Source organism: Panthera tigris, chromosome B4, assembly GCF_018350195.1.
Source record: "Panthera tigris isolate Pti1 chromosome B4, P.tigris_Pti1_mat1.1, whole genome shotgun sequence".
Classification (NCBI taxonomy): Eukaryota; Metazoa; Chordata; class Mammalia; order Carnivora; family Felidae; genus Panthera; species Panthera tigris.
Window position 1 is genome coordinate 27,368,242 of NC_056666.1, and position 16,718 is coordinate 27,384,959.

Consider the following 16,718-nt stretch of genomic DNA (forward strand, 5'->3'; position numbering starts at 1 on the left):
GATATTTATTTTATTCTATAAGCTTTAATCTATTGCTTTCATTATTTATTTTGTAGCTCGAATTGTCCCAAATTTTGGACTTGACCCTCTTTATTGCCCTAAACGTAGCAAGTATGCGTTTGCCACATGCTGTTCCGTTAGTATGGAATAATCTTTTAACCTCCCACTGTCATCACTGTTCCATCCCCAACTTCTCTGAGCAATAAATCCCTATAAAGCCTTCAGATTTCACCTCTGATGCCCATCTTTGGCAAAGCCTTCCTTGAGCCTCCAAGTTGTCAAAGCACTATTTACTTTTACTTCATAGCACTTAGACTATTTCAAAATTAAATGCTTCTTGTGTGAACATTTCTAAGAGCAGGGATTGTATCTGTTTTAGCCTGGCACATTAATAAGCATTCAGTAAATTATTAATATTGAGTTCATGAATAAATGAACTTAATACCTGAAAGTGAATGGATTGAGATCTTTCTAGAAATGCCATATTGATGATTCATTTATACTCTAAGAGAAGATTTTCCCCTGAATCTCATAGATTCATATAAGATATGGCTGACAGACAGTTTGATACAATGGAGATTCATTAAAAAAAAAAAAATCATTCAAGTCTGACTCAATGACTTGGATGGGTGTAAACATTATTGCTGGGATGGTCTCAATTCCATGCATATTGTCTTATAATTGTCTTTGTTTCTTACAAGGTAAGAATATACTTGCGTCCCTATCCCATGTATGACTGGTATTATGAATTGTGGGGGGAAATGTGTGACTGGGTGCAAAGAGCTCTGTACAACCCATTGTTCTCTGACTCCTGATTAACTGTCATAAATTTATTTCATTCAGGACATGGCAGGTGACATATGATAAGTTAGATGTTGAAGCTTATACACTCAGAGTCAATTCTACTCTCTGTTCAAATAGGATTCTCACTGAACATATTTAATTTCTAATTTGGAAACTTGGCATACCAAGATTTCCTGATATTAGGAGACAGAAAGCAGAGGCTACCAGAGCAGGCCTTTATTCAGGCAATCTGAGAATGATGCTCTGGGATAGTGTTCTGGTTTATTTTCAAAGCTGGTTGCTTAGATTCTCAGGTGGATGTAAATATTCCAGAGAAAATGTTTCTAACAGGTTGATGGCAGGTGAGAGTAGCTAAGCGCATCTGTAACCTAGCCCAAAGGACATCCCTGACCTCGGGGTTTTCAATCACCTGAGTCTGCCAGGTTTAAGGAAGGAATATAAAAAATATGACTTGGAAAATGATGAATTTCTCTGGGCAAAGTCTTGATAAAACAAGGTTTCTCTCTAACTTCCCCCTATATACTTAATTTGGGATGTTACCTGTCCATAAACAACCACATATAAGATTTACCCTATTTGCAAGCTAACGAGTTAGGCTACCACAGTTTCGTGAGCGCTGCCAGGGACACGAGACTCCTGGGTCAGAGATAAAGGACCCTCTGTTATCCACAGCAAGAGCAGTAACTAGTATATCAGAATTTTTGCATCAAAAGGGTCAAGGCGATGACAGCTACACGCATAGTGAGTTGCATTACAGGAGAGGAACCATGTGCTTAAGGAACCCGACTCTTTTATAATGGGCACTAAGCATACCTACTTTGCTGTGGAGGGAGACTTTATAATACTGGATTGTAAGTATACCTGCCTTTGTTTCAGGGAAAGATATGATCTCTACTTCCCAGGGTGGTTGGAAATCTGCTGTTTGCTCCAGGGAAGACATTATCTCTATCCTCCAAACTGTTTGCTATAAAAACATCATTGAAAAGATAGTGGAAACAAAAGGCAATCAGTGCATTGCTCATAAGATGTGCAGAAACAACAGATAATTTTATTCCAACAGCATATTTTCTTCTCTCTCCTCTTACTGAAGCTCCACCCTGTGTATATACCTGAATGTTCCTGATCTCTTTCTGACGACCTCTATACACATATACACACACTCACTAGAACTCATTTGTTCTCTGTCCCCGAATCCTTAGGACATTTTCCCGTGGTGTTGTGGAGCAATCTGTACGTGGGTACATTTCAGACAAGGGCCAGTTGGTACAAACGTCTAGGAATAAAGTCATTTTGGTAGTGTCGGTGAATGGAAGGAATCTCTACCACCCTCGATTTCTCGTATCCAGAGGAACTGGTGATAATGCATTATCACAGGCCTGAAACACTCAACAGATGTTACCTATTGTATTGGTAACATACACAAAGGTTTTGCTGCAGCCACAAATTATCTCCAATGTCAAAGTGTGTTTCTTTCTTTATCGTGCCACTTGTCCATTGCAAGTGGCCTGGAGGCTCTCTGCTCTGCCCTGTCCTTACTTCAGGACACAGTCTGGAGGGTCATCCCTTAGCTGAACTGTTGCTGGCACCTGGGGCAGAGGAAAAGAACTATCTGGAGAAACTAGCACAGATCCTTAAATGCTCTGGTTCAGAAGTCGAACATACCGCTTTAGTTCACAGGTCACGGGTCAGATCTGGTGACATGGCCCCACAAGGGACCCAAGAAGTACCATACTACTGCGTGCTCAGAAGGCAGAGAGGCAGAATATTTGGGGACAGCATGATGATTACCATAGCTTTTATTACTGTCATTAAAAATTACAACATATCCTGCGGCGGGGACATTGTAACTGCCTATTCATCATTCTTTTGATATTTTGGGGGGGTCACAGAAAGTCTAATTTTATGTGTCTCCCCTTCCCCCCATGGTTATGGGGCCCCAGCGGAACATGATAGACACCCTCAACGCCAGAGGCAGGCCTGACTGGTCAAGGGGCACTGCCATCCTGCTTGCCGGTGACTGCCTTAGGAATGAACACAGGTAATTCAGGCCATTGGCACGCCAACAGAGGTTTTAAGTTCCTGGGGGCTCAGGGGAAACTCATTTCTCAGTCTTCTTAAAAAGCTTCTAGAAATGACTTTTCTTTCTCCTTGCAGACATCGTCAAGCACAGATACGAGGCCTGGAACCAGCCGCAGCATCTTCTTGCCGCCAACCTGAAGATGAAGCTGTGTTGCAAAAAGAACCCACAGGGAAGCAGACTAGAGCCATCGGACAGAGTGAATCCTAAACCCCTCTGGACTTCCCGCAAAGAAGCCTCCCTCTTGAAGCAAACAGGAAAAGAATTTTGTTACTTTTAGCTGAAAGCAACCTAGCAATACTGCTGTCTATCTTCCTGTTAACTCTGGGAAAGAAGGGCAGTGTGGAGTGGGGGAGGAGCAGAGTTGGATGTGGCATGGATGGCAGGAAACCAGCAATGGTGACAATCAGATGCACGCGATGTCTAAGCCCTGCCACCAAGCCCATCCGCCACCACCCAAAAACCTAGCTGTGAGCCCTGGCGACATGGGCATTGCGCTGGCCTGTTCTGTCTGCAACTGTAGCCTTAATCTCTTCGGAAAGATCCATTACACTGTCTGGAGGAAGGCACTCTTCTCGAGACCTGTGATTAACCCCAGATTTTGATCTTGAGCGCAGATTTCCTGCGAGTTCTCTCTGAGCCCTCTCGAAGGATGCGCCTCTGGGTTTAGCTACAACTTCCAAGACCAGGTCTTAAGACAGCCCTGTTAACTTGGCTGCAAACCTCCCGATGCGTCAGCCGTGCTGCTGCATACAGATGGCGTCCGAGCATCCCAGGAGAAGCCTTTCGATTTCCATAGGATCAGGTCGGGTGTTTGCAATGCGCTTTGCATCATGGCTACGCAAGCCTGTTAGCTTTAATTTACTGGAGTTTAGTTTCTTTAAGACTTTTCTCCAGTCATCTTCTCTAAGGCATATCAGGTTAGGGGCAGAAGGCACGTCTTAGATCAATATTCCCAGCAGGAAAAGGCTCTGCAGGCTTCTGACTGCATGGCTAGTCTTTTATTTCCTGTGTTGTTCCAGTTCGTACTGAAGGGGAGAGTTACTTGTTTCCTTATCCTGCCATATTAAATAAAATCCTGGTTTAGAGTTAGGCGAGGTTTTATAAGGAAGATAAAAGAGCTGTTTTTAATAAACAGGGTGGAATGATAAGGCACGTCTTCTCTCGGCAGCATTCAGTAATACAATCCGAGCACCAGGATCTCCAGCTACGTGGAGGATCGTTGTCCACGGGACTGATCAACCAGCTGTTTGCTGTCCCACCCAGAAAGAGAACGGGAGGGAGCGCTCGAATTGTGGCATTTAGGCGTGGGGTTCGACTGGGCTTTGAAGAAGTTCAAACCAGCACAGGCGGTTGTTGGGCTGGGGCATGTCCAGTAGGGGTGCAGCGAGCACCTGCTGTGGGGGGCGGACCATCCCGGGGCTCTCATCTGTCCTGTGAAAGCAGAAACGATCGCCGGACCAACGCTGCAGTGGGGAGAGATCGTATTTTTCGAGGTCACTCAGGTGGTTTTGTGCTGGCAGAAAAATGAGTGTTTACTTTCTGAAGCCAACAGTTCATGTAACAAGCCCCTTAGCATGCTAGCAGAACATCTCTCCGAGGTTTTCCTTGTGTCTGTCTTCACTGGCTAATTTCGATGCAACTGTCACGACTTAGCCTCTTATAGGTATCCCCTGGCACCTCTGTTTTCACTCCTCTGCTGACACAAGACACCATGAGAGACGCCTGAACCCAGGCCCTGACGTGTGGTGGAATATTAGCTAAGCAACTCTGGGGATCCTGGTCATTACTTAGAAGGGAAACCCAGGGCAAAGTGAAGTTCCTTTTAGTCAAGGCAGAGGAGGGCAGCCTGCAAGGGGCTTACGGTCTGTTGGGAAAGGCAACACCTAGGGTATAACTCTGACGTCCTCAGGCTTCACCTATTGGTGACTACAAAATATGACTATTTCCTTCGTTATCTCAAACACAAAGATGCCAGGCTACGACTCTCTACCTACTGTCTGGCACAGGGACGGAGAAGCCCAGCAAAAATCTGTTGCGAAATGCACGTGCAACGTTGGTGAGGACGCCCAGCATCGACAGACTGCCGACGACACTGGCAGAGTCTCATGGGAGTCTCATTCCATAAGTGATCAGCCCAGAGAATGCTGGCTGAGGTCTTCACTTCTAATAACTAAGAACAGTACTCAGATTTATTAACCACTTACCATGTTTGAGGTATTGTCCAAAGTTCTTTTGACAGTCCTTACAAAGGGTTCCCTTATTACCTCAGTTTATAGGTGAGGAAACTGAGGAACAGAGAGGTTCCATAACTGGCTCAGTGTAACACAGCTTTGAACCCGATTGGGTTGGCGTTGCAACCCCCGGAGAGTGGAGAGGCCGGTAAACGAGAGTGCTCAACTGAGAAATCGGCTGCAGCCAACAGGAGGCCGGAAGGAGGGAGTGACAGGCGAGGCAGAGAGACTAGGCAACAATCGAGTAGGCAAAGGATGAAGAGTCACTACCAATTTTAGTCTTTGGAAAAGAGCTGGCAGTGCCCAGAGACACCCCAACATGAAGGAAATGACTGCGTGGCCTCCAAGGGAAGCGACTTTGAAGGAGATGGGCAACTTCTGCTAAGCTAACTCTGCCCCACCTAGGTTTCACTTTTTTTGGAATCTCCCATCACACATTCCTCTACTAGTAACTACCCAAACTGCAGCTAATTTTCAAGGTATTAAAAATGGGTTTGTTGACTGTAAAATTACACAGAATAAGGAGTGGGGGGGGGGTGAAATATAGCTAAAGAATCATCTGTATATTTCAGGGAGAAAACTCAACTGACACCCATCTAGTTGTTTGGGTAGTTGAGACATGGCCAGTGTTAAAATGATATCAAAGACTATTTCAGCCTCCAGGAATTTTTCAAAACCACATTTTTTTTTTTTTTTTTTTTGCCGACCCATCCTGTGGTGTGTGTGTGTTTTGCTTGTTTGTTTGCTTGTTTTATCCTTTGTTTTCCCAAAAGCTGAAGAAGAAGAAGTAGAATTTCAAACCCATCTTAAAGTTTTGTTTAAGTTCATGCTTGTCATAGTCTGATTTATTTCAGATTTTGTCCACAATTCAAATTCAAAATATAATTCTATAATAATATTCATGGCCAAGTGTCTTTCTACTTAGAAGCCAAAGAGTAGAGAAGTTGTCTTCTAGAATTTCTTTTTTATTATAATTTTGGCTACCTCCAGTCTACCCTGTCTGTCTCTCTTTTGAAAAATCTTGTCTACCTTTCCCTGGCCCAAATTTTTATTCTTCTATTCTGTTCAGGCCAGAATGACTTAAGCAATAGTAAAAAAAAAAAAAAAAATAGTAGGAATATGTATTCTTTATTTACATGGCAACCCTCTTTTACAGATTCTAAACTTTAGACCAGGGAGTGAGAACATTTGCCTTCTAAATATTTGTGGGCTGGATCTAGGTTCCTTGGTTTAAGGCATTCAATACGGATGGGAATACTTGGCATAACACTCAAGGTTATAGTTTTCTAAGTGTCACTTGTTATTTTCCTTGGTTACATAATCCTATCTCATTTCTGCCCCTCTCAAAATAGGCTTTCCAGACTAGTGGACTATCGAGATTAGAAAATTTGACTCTTCAACTGAACACACTGCTTTGGGCACTGCAGATCGCTCTGGGCTTCTTATATTTCCAACTCAGAAAAGTGGTACTTTCATTTCGGCGAAGGCTAAGTTAATAACATACTTGTGATTCTGGAATATTCACGATGGAAACCGGCTTAGGAAATCCCATGTCACAGTTCCTCTTGCTCATGTTTGGAAACCTCAGGGAACACCAGCAATGTCTGGCGACAAACCAGGCCTCCCCCTCTTCTCTGTGTCACTGATCCCATTTCTTACTCGCTGTCAGATTCCAGCCAAGAGAACCTCCCACACACATCTTGCACATGTGGGCCCAATCCCCACACATGCAGCAGTCAATAAAAGCATTTACGAGGCACCTACTGTGTGCTGAGGGGGGACTGCATGTCACTGTCCACTCAGCCAGTTCCTTGAGTAAAAAAGTGGCTCAGAATATCTTTCCAGAAAACGTTCTCTGCTTAACACCACCCTCTCTAACATCTCCATGAGAACACTCTGGAGAGCACAGCTCCAGCACTGCCGAAGATAGTGTTGTGCTAGCTTCTGATCATGACCCCCAGGAAGGAATAAATTTGATGACACAACAACCCTGCACGCGCGCGCGCGCACACACACACACACACACACACACACACACACACACACACACCTACACACCCCTTATAAATACAGTTAACCAAAACAAAAGTTTTGGGGTGCCTGGGTAGCTCAGTTGGTTAAGGATCCAACTCTTGGTTTTGGCTCAGGTCACGATCTCACGGTTTGTGGGTTTGAGCCCCTCATCGGGCTCTGCACTGGCAGTGTGGAACCTGCTTGGGATTCTCTCTCTCAAAAATAAACATTTAAACAAAACAAAAGACCCAGAAAAGTTTCGTGAAAACAATACTTACTATGTAGTATGCACTTGACTATTTTAATTCTAATTCTATTGCATAAAACAAAAATACTCATCTTTACCCACAAAATTTATCTCATGACCGACAGTTTGAAAAGCTGTAGGGAACCCTGGGTATTTAGGAAGCATAGAAGCTAATTAGAGATTCTAAAGGCTGAATATCTAATTCAAACAGGAGGTGATTTAAGAGTGTTCACCCAGTATTATCAGAAAAGTGAACATTGCTCCAAGTAAGGTATTTGCAAGCAAATGTTAAGTTTGACCAGATCCTCTGAATCCTAATAATTAATTCATTCCTTAAAGCAAACTTTTTCCCCCCAAGCATCCAGTCCGATCTAGACTTCAAACATAGAAAAAAAAAATGGCTGAGGTTTTGTCTTCTAGGATCTCCTGGTTTTAAGGAGGACACGGAAAAGTGTCAGTAATTATGCCCCGGTGTTCTAAGGGCTATGTCTGAGACCCACATGGGGTGCTCTGAGAGGATCGAGGGGCCCCTGATTCAGAAAGAGATGGCCAGGCTTCCTGGGGCTGATGACTTCCTGGAGGAGGTCGGAGGAGGTGTGACACCTTCTCTCTAGACCAAGAAAATCCTAAGTATTTGTGTTCTTAGAGAGCATGGAACCTCTTGAATCTGCAGGGCATTGTAAGGGGTCCCAGACCACAGTGAAGGGCACAGACGCGAAAATGATCAAACACGAGCCTCTGGAGAGAGGTGAACAAAGAAACTTGAAGTTTTCTCCTGAAACACCAAGGGGATCGATTGAGTGGTTTTAAGAAGGGCAGAGAATAACCAGCGTTCTGTTTTTGAAAGATGCCTGAAGACGCAGTTGAAGAGGACACTGGCCTAGAAGCCATGCTGGAGCAGAGGGTCTAGTTTGGGGTCCAGGGTCAAACGTCAGAGGAGAAACAGTACCAAGGGGCTTGGCTGAGGTAACGGTGGTGGGAATGAAGAGGGCAGGCCTCTGAGAAACATCAAGGACGCAGTGGCAAGTGGACTAAAGCAGGTCACATCTTGGATGGCTCCCAGGTTTCCAGCTAGCACGACGGGAGTGGATTTGAGTCATCTACTCAGATGCGGAAGGCACGCACGTAGAGGACAAAGCTGGGGGGCAGAGTTCAATGAGGGACATACTGAGTTTGGAGCACTATGGTGATCCAATAGCCATTTGGATCTGGGGCTTGGGGGGAAGTCTGGCCTGGTGTTAGATGAAGCCAGAGGGCAAAGATAGGAAGGAGGACCAGCAGAGGACCGGGGACCCAAATTCAGGGCAATTACTGATTTGCCGGAGGTCAGTCATTCCCATGACTCTGGTTAGTGTGGGGTTGGTGCAACCAGCCCTTGTCCTCGTTTCCTTCCTGTCTTTTCTAGCTGTAAGTACTTCAGAGCTCTCACAGATAGCAGGGGAGGATGACGAGAATTTAACATATTTATCTAACACAGTCCTTCCTCTAGAGCCTTCTGGAGATGACATGGGTGCCAGGAGGAGGGCCCAGCTCTGACAAGGCAGAACAAAGGTAAGGGTGACTAGTATATAGTCATTAACAAAAGGTAGAGGGCTAGTTCTGTGCCATGTTTGCTGGGTAGGGCTCCCAGACTCCCAATGGATTCCCAATGGTCATTTCACACCCTAAGGTGCTGTCTTCCACGGGACCATATGCTCAGTTGAGAGGGTTGTTTCCTAGATTTTCAGCCCTTCCAGCTGTGACACACAGCACTCAGCTATTAGTATGTGAGTCCAAAGGCCCAGCCTACATGGAGGGCATAGGGATGGGAAGGCAGAAACCCAATTTCTGTTCTAGGCTCTTAGGGGTAGTGAAGCTCACTGTTAGGGGCTGAGTTGTATCCCCTCAAAACTCATCTGTTGAAGTCTTAACTCCCCGCATCTCAGAATGCTCAGAATGTGGCCGTATTTAGAGACAGGGTCTTTAAGGAAGAAATTAAATTAGAATGAGGTTATATGGGGGAGCTCTAATCCAGCATGACTGGTGTCTTTATAAGAGAAGATAGCCATCTGCAAGCCAAGGAGAGAGGGCTCAGAAGAAATCAACCATGCCAACACCTTGATCTGGGACATCTAGCCTCCAGAACTGTGAGAATATAAATTTCTGTTGCGTCGGCCACCCAGTCTGTGGTGCTTTGTTATGGCAGCCTTAGAAAACTAATATACTCACCTTTTGCTGCTACACACATAGGCTTGGCGCATACTCAAGAGGAAAAGTAAGAGTCTAGCATTCCGAGGAAAAGAGGCCGGGGTTGGAACGAAATGAAACGTGAACGCTAGCTCCTGAAACAGATAAAGAGCACAAGTAACAAGTATAAATTTATCTACTGCCTTGCAGATTACCAAGTACTTGACAAACCTTAACTCACTTGATCTTCACGACTGCCTCAGCATCACCTGGGAACTTGTTAGAAACGCAAAATCTCCGGCCCTTGGAAGACTTAAAGAGTCAGAAAGGGGAGGTTGGACGGATGAGGTGGGGAAGGCAGGAGCCAACTGTGCTTTAACGAATCTCCGGGGATTGTGATTGGCTGAAGTGTAAAGTGTGCGAACCGCTGAGATAGGTTACGATCCCCCCCTCCCCCACCCCCAGTCCAGAGGCGCAGTTCGGGGTGGGCGGGGGGTGACGTGATTTTGCCACCCTTGTGAGTGGCTCGGCAGGTACAGTCTCCTTGACAACTGGCCCAGAGTTCCATGGACCGCAACGTTCGCACGCGTTGGTGGCTTTTATCTCGCGAATGATTGGAAAGTCAGAGCGGCCGCTCGGGGTCTCTAAGGGTAAGCTGGGTCCCTCTGGCCCGCGGGCCGAGCGGCTGGGGCCGGGCCGACAGTCCCGGGAGCCCCGGGAGCCCCGGAGCCTCCAGGCGCGTGCGCGTGAGCGCGTCCCCGGGCCCGGCCCGCACGGGTGCGCGCCGAGGGGGTGGGTCGCGCCGCCCCGCCGGCCTGGCGCGTCGTCCGAGCCACTCAGAGCGCCCGGCAGCCGACACCCGGGGGCCCTACAAGTAATACCCGGCGCCCGCCCGCCGCGCCGGGACTCGCGCGCCCGCACTCGGGGACGGAGGCGCCCGGTCCGCCCTGACCAGCCTGGCAACTTGCCGTGCTCCGGCTGCTGCGGCGACTCCGCCGGGCTCTCGCCCAGAGCCAGCCAGCGCGGGGAGTGTGCCGCCGTCGCCCAAGTCCCGAGCCAGTGCGCGCCCCCCGGCCCGGCGCCCCTGCGGAGCGGCCGCCACCTTCGTCGCCGCGGGGAATTCTGTGCTGGGGGCCGGCGCGGCAGGTGGGCGACCGCGGACGGCGAGCCGAGGGGGTGAGTGGGGTCGGGAAGTTGGGGGGCGAGTGTGCACGCGCCCCGCGGTAGGACGCGGGCCCTCGCGGGTAGGTTTCCTCTGCCCCTCCTCTCACGCCCCTGCAAAGTTTCACTCAGGACCGGGGAGGAGGGGGATAGGCTAACCTGCTGCTCCAGTGTTTACTCTGGCGAAAGCGCCAGTCATTCGGACAGCCACTCCTCCCGGCCGGGTGAGTGACACCGCGGCCCCCGGCCTCCGACCCCAAGCCGGACCCTGGGCTCGACCTGCACCCAAGGGCCTTCGTAGCCCCGGGGCTGCGGATGCGCCTGGAGCTCGTCCTGAGCCGCTTGCTAGTCCTAGGACCCGGGGGGTGTGACGGGCCACCGCCTCTTTAATTCGGGCAGGAGACACAAACTTTGTTTTCACTCAGTGTAAGTACCTTTCCAGTGTTTTAAAACCAGACGTGCAGACGCGATTCATGGTGGTTTCTTCGGGACATCCCCGGGGGCCGGGCTGGCCCGGCTAGCCCGCAAGTGGGGGACTCCGGGCGTGCCCAGTGGCCCGGGAGCGTGAGGACAGCTCTGGTCCTCTTCGCCTGGGTTCTGGCCGCCGCCCGGGCACGGCGGCCAGGATGGAGTGACCTCGCGGGAGTGAGCTCGCGAAGGAGTGATCAGCGGGGTGTCCTGCGCTCGGGTGGGCTCCTTCCTGGGTTCCGACCCCCTGCCCTGCTCCTAGCTCTGTCGCCAGGGCGCTCCCGCTGGTGGCCCGGCAGAGGGCGCCAGCTCCCGATCGCTGCGCGGGCCGGCGGAGGGGAGGGGACTTGTTCGAGCCTCCAGGTAAGGAGCAAGGAGCGTAGTGAATCATCCCGAGAGGGGGGACCCGATCCTCGCTCGCTGAAAAGAGGCAGGGAGTGGCCGTGCCGCTGTTAGGAAGCCGGGGCTGCCGCGCTGCTGTCCGGCGGGAAGCGGCGATTCTGCCACCCGGAGGTCTGGGGAAAGCTCCGGAAGGTGAGGAACGTCCCTCCGCGCGGTGGCCCCAGGGCAGGGAACGGCAGCGTAGGTTAAGGCCGGCAGACACTAGGACACGCCGCCGCGCGCCCTTCTCGGGGCCGGGAGGTGGGGCCAGTTTTACTGTGGCTCTGGGCGGTCCTGCTGGGGGCGGCGACGGGAACCTGGGAGTCGGCGGCCGATTCCCGGGCGGCTGCGATGGGGTGCTCCCGGCGGCCCGCGGGGTCCCGGAGCAGTAACAAAGGCGCGGCGCGGCCACCGCTCCCACCCACTTCCGTCCCCGGCGCGCCCTGGCTTGCGCCGCCCCGAGGTGCTGGCCGGGTCAGGATTTCCCTCTGCGGAGTTTCGGGAAGTTAGCTCCCGCTCCGCGGCCCGTTACGACGGGAGCAGGGGCGGGGAAGGGGGCGACCCGAGGAGGTGCACGCGTGTGTTCCGAGCTGCGACACAGCCTGTTTCCTCTCCCCACTGCACGAGTGGCGAGAGCTGCTGTGGCTCCCGCGCCCCTCCTCCGGTCCCATGGTCGCGCCTCCGCTGGGCCCGCGCGGGTTTGAAGTCCCCGCGCGACGCGCGGGGCCAGCCGCCAGTCCACGCCCCTCCCTGCGGATTCGGGTGGCTTGCGGGCTCCCGGAAGGGAGTGGTTTAGGCTCCCGGGGCCCGCCAGCCGCCGCGGTCGGCACCCTGAGTGGAGCTCCAGAAGGCGGTAATTGCATTACTGTGAGTTAGCGGCCGGGAGGCTCCAGTCCAGGCCGCAATCTGGGTCAGGTGCGGGGTTAAGCGCTTCTGGCGACGGCATTACGGCTCTGGCGAGGTCTGACAGTTTATTGCACTAGGAAGTTCCTCGTGCACCATGGGAGCAGGACGGCAGGGCAAGTTAAGAGAGCCCCTTGTTTTCCCGGAGGTTGCGGGAACTTCTGCAAACCGAGCCTGTGCACAAGTACTGTCACGGAAAGGGCCTGGGCGGCATCTCCACCACGCCCCCGAAGTTCGGGGCGCATGAGGGACAGGAGGAGGTGCTGCTGAAGAGAAGCCCAGAGCACTCTGGCCGAGGTGAAACCCTACCCCCCCAAGTAATCAATGGATTATATTCACATGCTTTCTTATCTTATCTGTCTCCACCCCCTTGTGTTGTAAGGAAAGGGCAGGAACTGGTTTTTATACAGTGCCTAACTGTTGAGAGAATCTTCACACACACTTTGGAAGGATCTTCACCATTCTCTTTGCAGCCTCACAGCCTCCTCCTCCGAGGCGTTAGAATTGGATAGACTTTCTACCTATTGCTGGCTTTGTTAGGGCCAGCACCTCAACTAAACCAGCTCTTGGAGTTTAAGGTATATGACCACAACTAAGGCTTCTTCCAAAACCTTTAGGATTGTCTGACAACTGCAGAGTCAGAAATAGCTGTCCTCTGCATTAGATGGTGTCTCAGGAGGCAGGTGGTCCTGAGGCGGGAGCTCAGCTTGGCATGAATCTCTGTTTCCAGGAGCTCTATCTACCTACCCTGTTTAAGAGGTGTGACTTCACCACTGGGCTGGATATTGTGTGTAAAATTAAGTCTGCCTTGGAAATATGGCCAACCTTAATTAACTGCCTAATGAGTTAAAACTCAGATGGCTTTTAGGCGTCTAACAGCATGGTTTGATATGCACACGTTTATGCATCATTGAGCTCAAGTTTGTAATATGGGATGTTGGTATTGCCTTGAATGCACTTAAAACGTATTGCCTTAAAGAAAGATGTTGTTTTAAGCGCCTGTGACTCAGAACATCCTAGGGCAATGGCAGTTGTGGAGTCGGCAAGGCATGATGATTAAGGGCAAGCGTCTGAAGTCACAATGGCAGGCTTCAAATGCCACCTCCACCATTTATAGCTTTGTAATATTTGGCAAGTTGTTCAGCCTTTCTGAACTTCATTTTCCTCTTCTAAGATGGGGATAATAAAAACACCTCCTGGTTCGAAGCTATGAGGGTTAAATTTGATAATCCATATACCGTACTTAGCACAGAGTCTAGCACACGGTAGCTGCTCAACAGATACTAACTAAGTAATAACCACGATGTTTAAGAACAGAATCTTTCTTTCTTCCCCTGTCTCCTCCAAAGAGGTAAAATGGTTATTTGCCTTGAACTCACCATTCGTCTTAGTTAATACTGCAGTTCAGTGCAGTTAGTGATTCCTCTTTTGGAATCAGCAGCTGGGGGTGGGGTTGGTAGCAATGGAAAATTTTGTCTAGTTGCCCAAGGAATTTACAAGGGGCTCCGGAACTACAGGGCTTTCTTCCTAATTTTACCACTGTGTAATTTTGTGGTCAGCCCTCTGGCCATTTATCTTTCCTTTCAATTTGAAGCCAGTATCCTAATGGCCAGGATAACAGGACTTAAGGAAAAGAAACAAACTCAAAACCAAACACACTGGAGCAAAGGAGGCAACCATTCTCATGGCTCATCCACGAGCCTTTTATAACACTAAAGAAAAATATCCGCTTCTGTGAAACTTGTGCTGGGCCAGTCTTGGCAAGAGGGAACATTTCCTTGGAAAACAGAGTATTTTTTTGGAGTCTGTTTAGAGGTGAGGCACCAGATTGGTAGAGAAGGGAGGAGAGTTTGAGATAACTTCTCAAACATATTTGCTCAAATATGGCAAATGAAGCATGATCTGAAAATGGTCAAACTAACTTGGAAACTGACACAGAGGTAAGGAAGGCCATGCTCAGGCCCAACAACCAGTGAACGATCAATATTACTATTTCCTATGTTAACCACCGCCCCCCCTCCCAAAGCTTTACACTTAGCAGATGTAAGTGGAAAAATAGTTTTTTATGTCAAGTTGGTTTTGAAAGACCTCTTTACTGTTGCTATTTCATGGTTGTTGATTTTGCTTGTGCATGTATCTGGTAAACAGTTAATCATGGGCAAAAGCACCAAAAACCTTATAATGTCATCAAACACCACCCTCCTGTGAAAGTGGTTGCCAAGAAGTGCCTAGGTCTGGGGTCCAGGGAGGGTTTGCCATTTAAAGCATTTGAGAGGCTTTACCTTTGGGTTTGAAGCGCAGCTTTCTCCCACACTGGAAAACGAGGAGCTGCGTGTGTGTAACCAAGAGACAGCACGCAAAGGGTTAGGAGCAAGGTTTCCGCTTTTGTGCATCTTACTCCATTTGTAGCCACTTGTTGTGGCCCCGGCTGCAAAGAAAGACGCAGCTGCGGGGCATGCGCCAGACCTGCCCTGGGCTGTCGCTTCCATTGTACGGAGATGAACAGGCAGCGTGTTATTTTGGATCACATAGCAGCTTGCTCAAAAGCATCTTGCATTCCCCAGCTGTTTCACAACTTCTACGCATATGGGAGAGAACTTACCAGCTGCTGGGGCAACTGTACTTACATTTGCTGCTTTTGTGCAGTAACCAAGGAAGGTAAAAATCCAGACGCCTTTGTTAAACTGTAGCCATTGTCAATAGTCTTACTTGTTTCTGTTAGGTCAATGTTATTCTAGATACAGTCTTTCAGGGGAGAAGGTTTACAAGGAAATGTCAGAATTAACATTTTTTTTTCTTTTCTGAATACATTTTTTTTCCAGGGATCCCCAGCCTGTACAGTTTTTTTCATACTTAAAACCACACTGCTTTTGTGTTTCACGGACTGACAAAGGAATGGGTCTGATATTAAAATTGTTTTTTTTTTAACTGACATCTGAATCGGGCTTTAATTGTATACGTTTTCCTTTGCAGGAAGTACATGAGAAAGACAAGGTGTATTCAGACAGGGCTTTTGTGTTTTCAGAAGATTAGGTTATTTTACATTTGCTAGAGCTGGAAGGTGCTTTGCCCACATCCCTCATCTTAACCATGAGAAAACTCGAGTTTCCGAGAAGTTATTACTTATCCAAGATGATTTGGCTCTTTGGTTTAATTCAGCAAATCTTGTGTTGCGTGTTTACAACGTGGCAGGCCTAGAGAACCTATAAAGATGACTAAGGGCTTGAGCCCAGCCCCGGATGGATTCACAGGTCAGAAACAACAGGTGGAAACCCATGCTTGTAGTGGAGGCAGCATCATTTTTTGTGAAGGTCCCTCTTCGGGCACCGTTTTGTGTAATCATGTCGGTGTTGTAATCCTGGCAGCTCAGATAAAGCCAGAGTAGCCAGCTGACCATCTAAAATCGAGAAGGAGAGTCTGTGTGCAGGTAGATGGAATTGGCATTCTATGGTTTATGCATTTGGAGTACGTGTACTAGAGGGGGAAAGCCTTGGGCCCGTGGAGAGAGTCCCCTGACTGCTGCTCACTACTCAGAAGCCTTCTGCCCTCCTAATCACTGTGCATGGAAGTGAATAAATGCTCTGTAGGAGCAGCGGCATAAATCACAACGCTTTATTAGGATCAGTCAGCTGCAATCCCTTTGTTCTATAAAAAGGTTATAAAATAAACCATAATCACTTGGACATGTATAAAACCCAGACTGAAGCTCATCTAACTCTTAGGGGCTCTTGCGCTGGAAACCGCTGCTGCTTCAGATCCCTGAGCGACTCATAGTTGCTGAGTTAGACCCATAGTTCTAAGCCCTTAATCCCCCTGGTGCTCCATTTACACGGCCACGCGTCTTTCACTTGGTCCCTTTTCACAGCAGTATCCCATTTGTGCAGTGTTTCTATTTTCAGTTGGTGTTACTGCCATTTGCATTTGTGATTTTCAAGAGCTTTGTTTGGTTCCCAGGGCTCATGGCCAGGGGGCTTTGTATTGCAGAAGAGGAAACTGAGGCTCAGCCGCTGAGGGCCTTACCTGGGCTGGATTAGAACGAACATCTCCTGACTCGCAACTCGGTGCTCTCACTGGCTGAGTCCTGGAAGGATCAACTGGTGCCAAGCTAGAGGTTGACTCACCCCCTTCCTGAGGCTTCCTTGTACGACTCCCAACTACCATGGTCCTCACTGGGGTGTTCACTGGATTCTTTCCCTGGGGTGACTCTCTTCCTCGTTACATTTCGTTGCGCGTTGTAATTGTTCTTATCATACTGTGGTTTTAA

At 48.9% G+C, this 16,718-nt stretch overlaps 1 long non-coding RNA gene across 2 annotated transcripts; it reads right to left on the bottom strand.

The window, feature by feature from the left end:
- Window positions 1-1,636: 1,636 nt before the first annotated feature.
- LOC122240576 lies at window positions 1,637-10,010 on the bottom strand. 2 transcript variants are annotated; one of them, XR_006220360.1, is made up of 3 exons: window positions 9,783-10,010; window positions 9,584-9,696; window positions 1,637-1,768 (listed from the first exon to the last, which is right to left on the bottom strand). It is a non-coding gene; the product is annotated as an uncharacterized LOC122240576 (long non-coding RNA). The 2 variants fall into 2 exon arrangements; XR_006220361.1 differs by lacking the exon at window positions 1,637-1,768 and adding an exon at window positions 3,948-4,347.
- Between the last annotated feature and the right edge of the window lie 6,708 nt (window positions 10,011-16,718).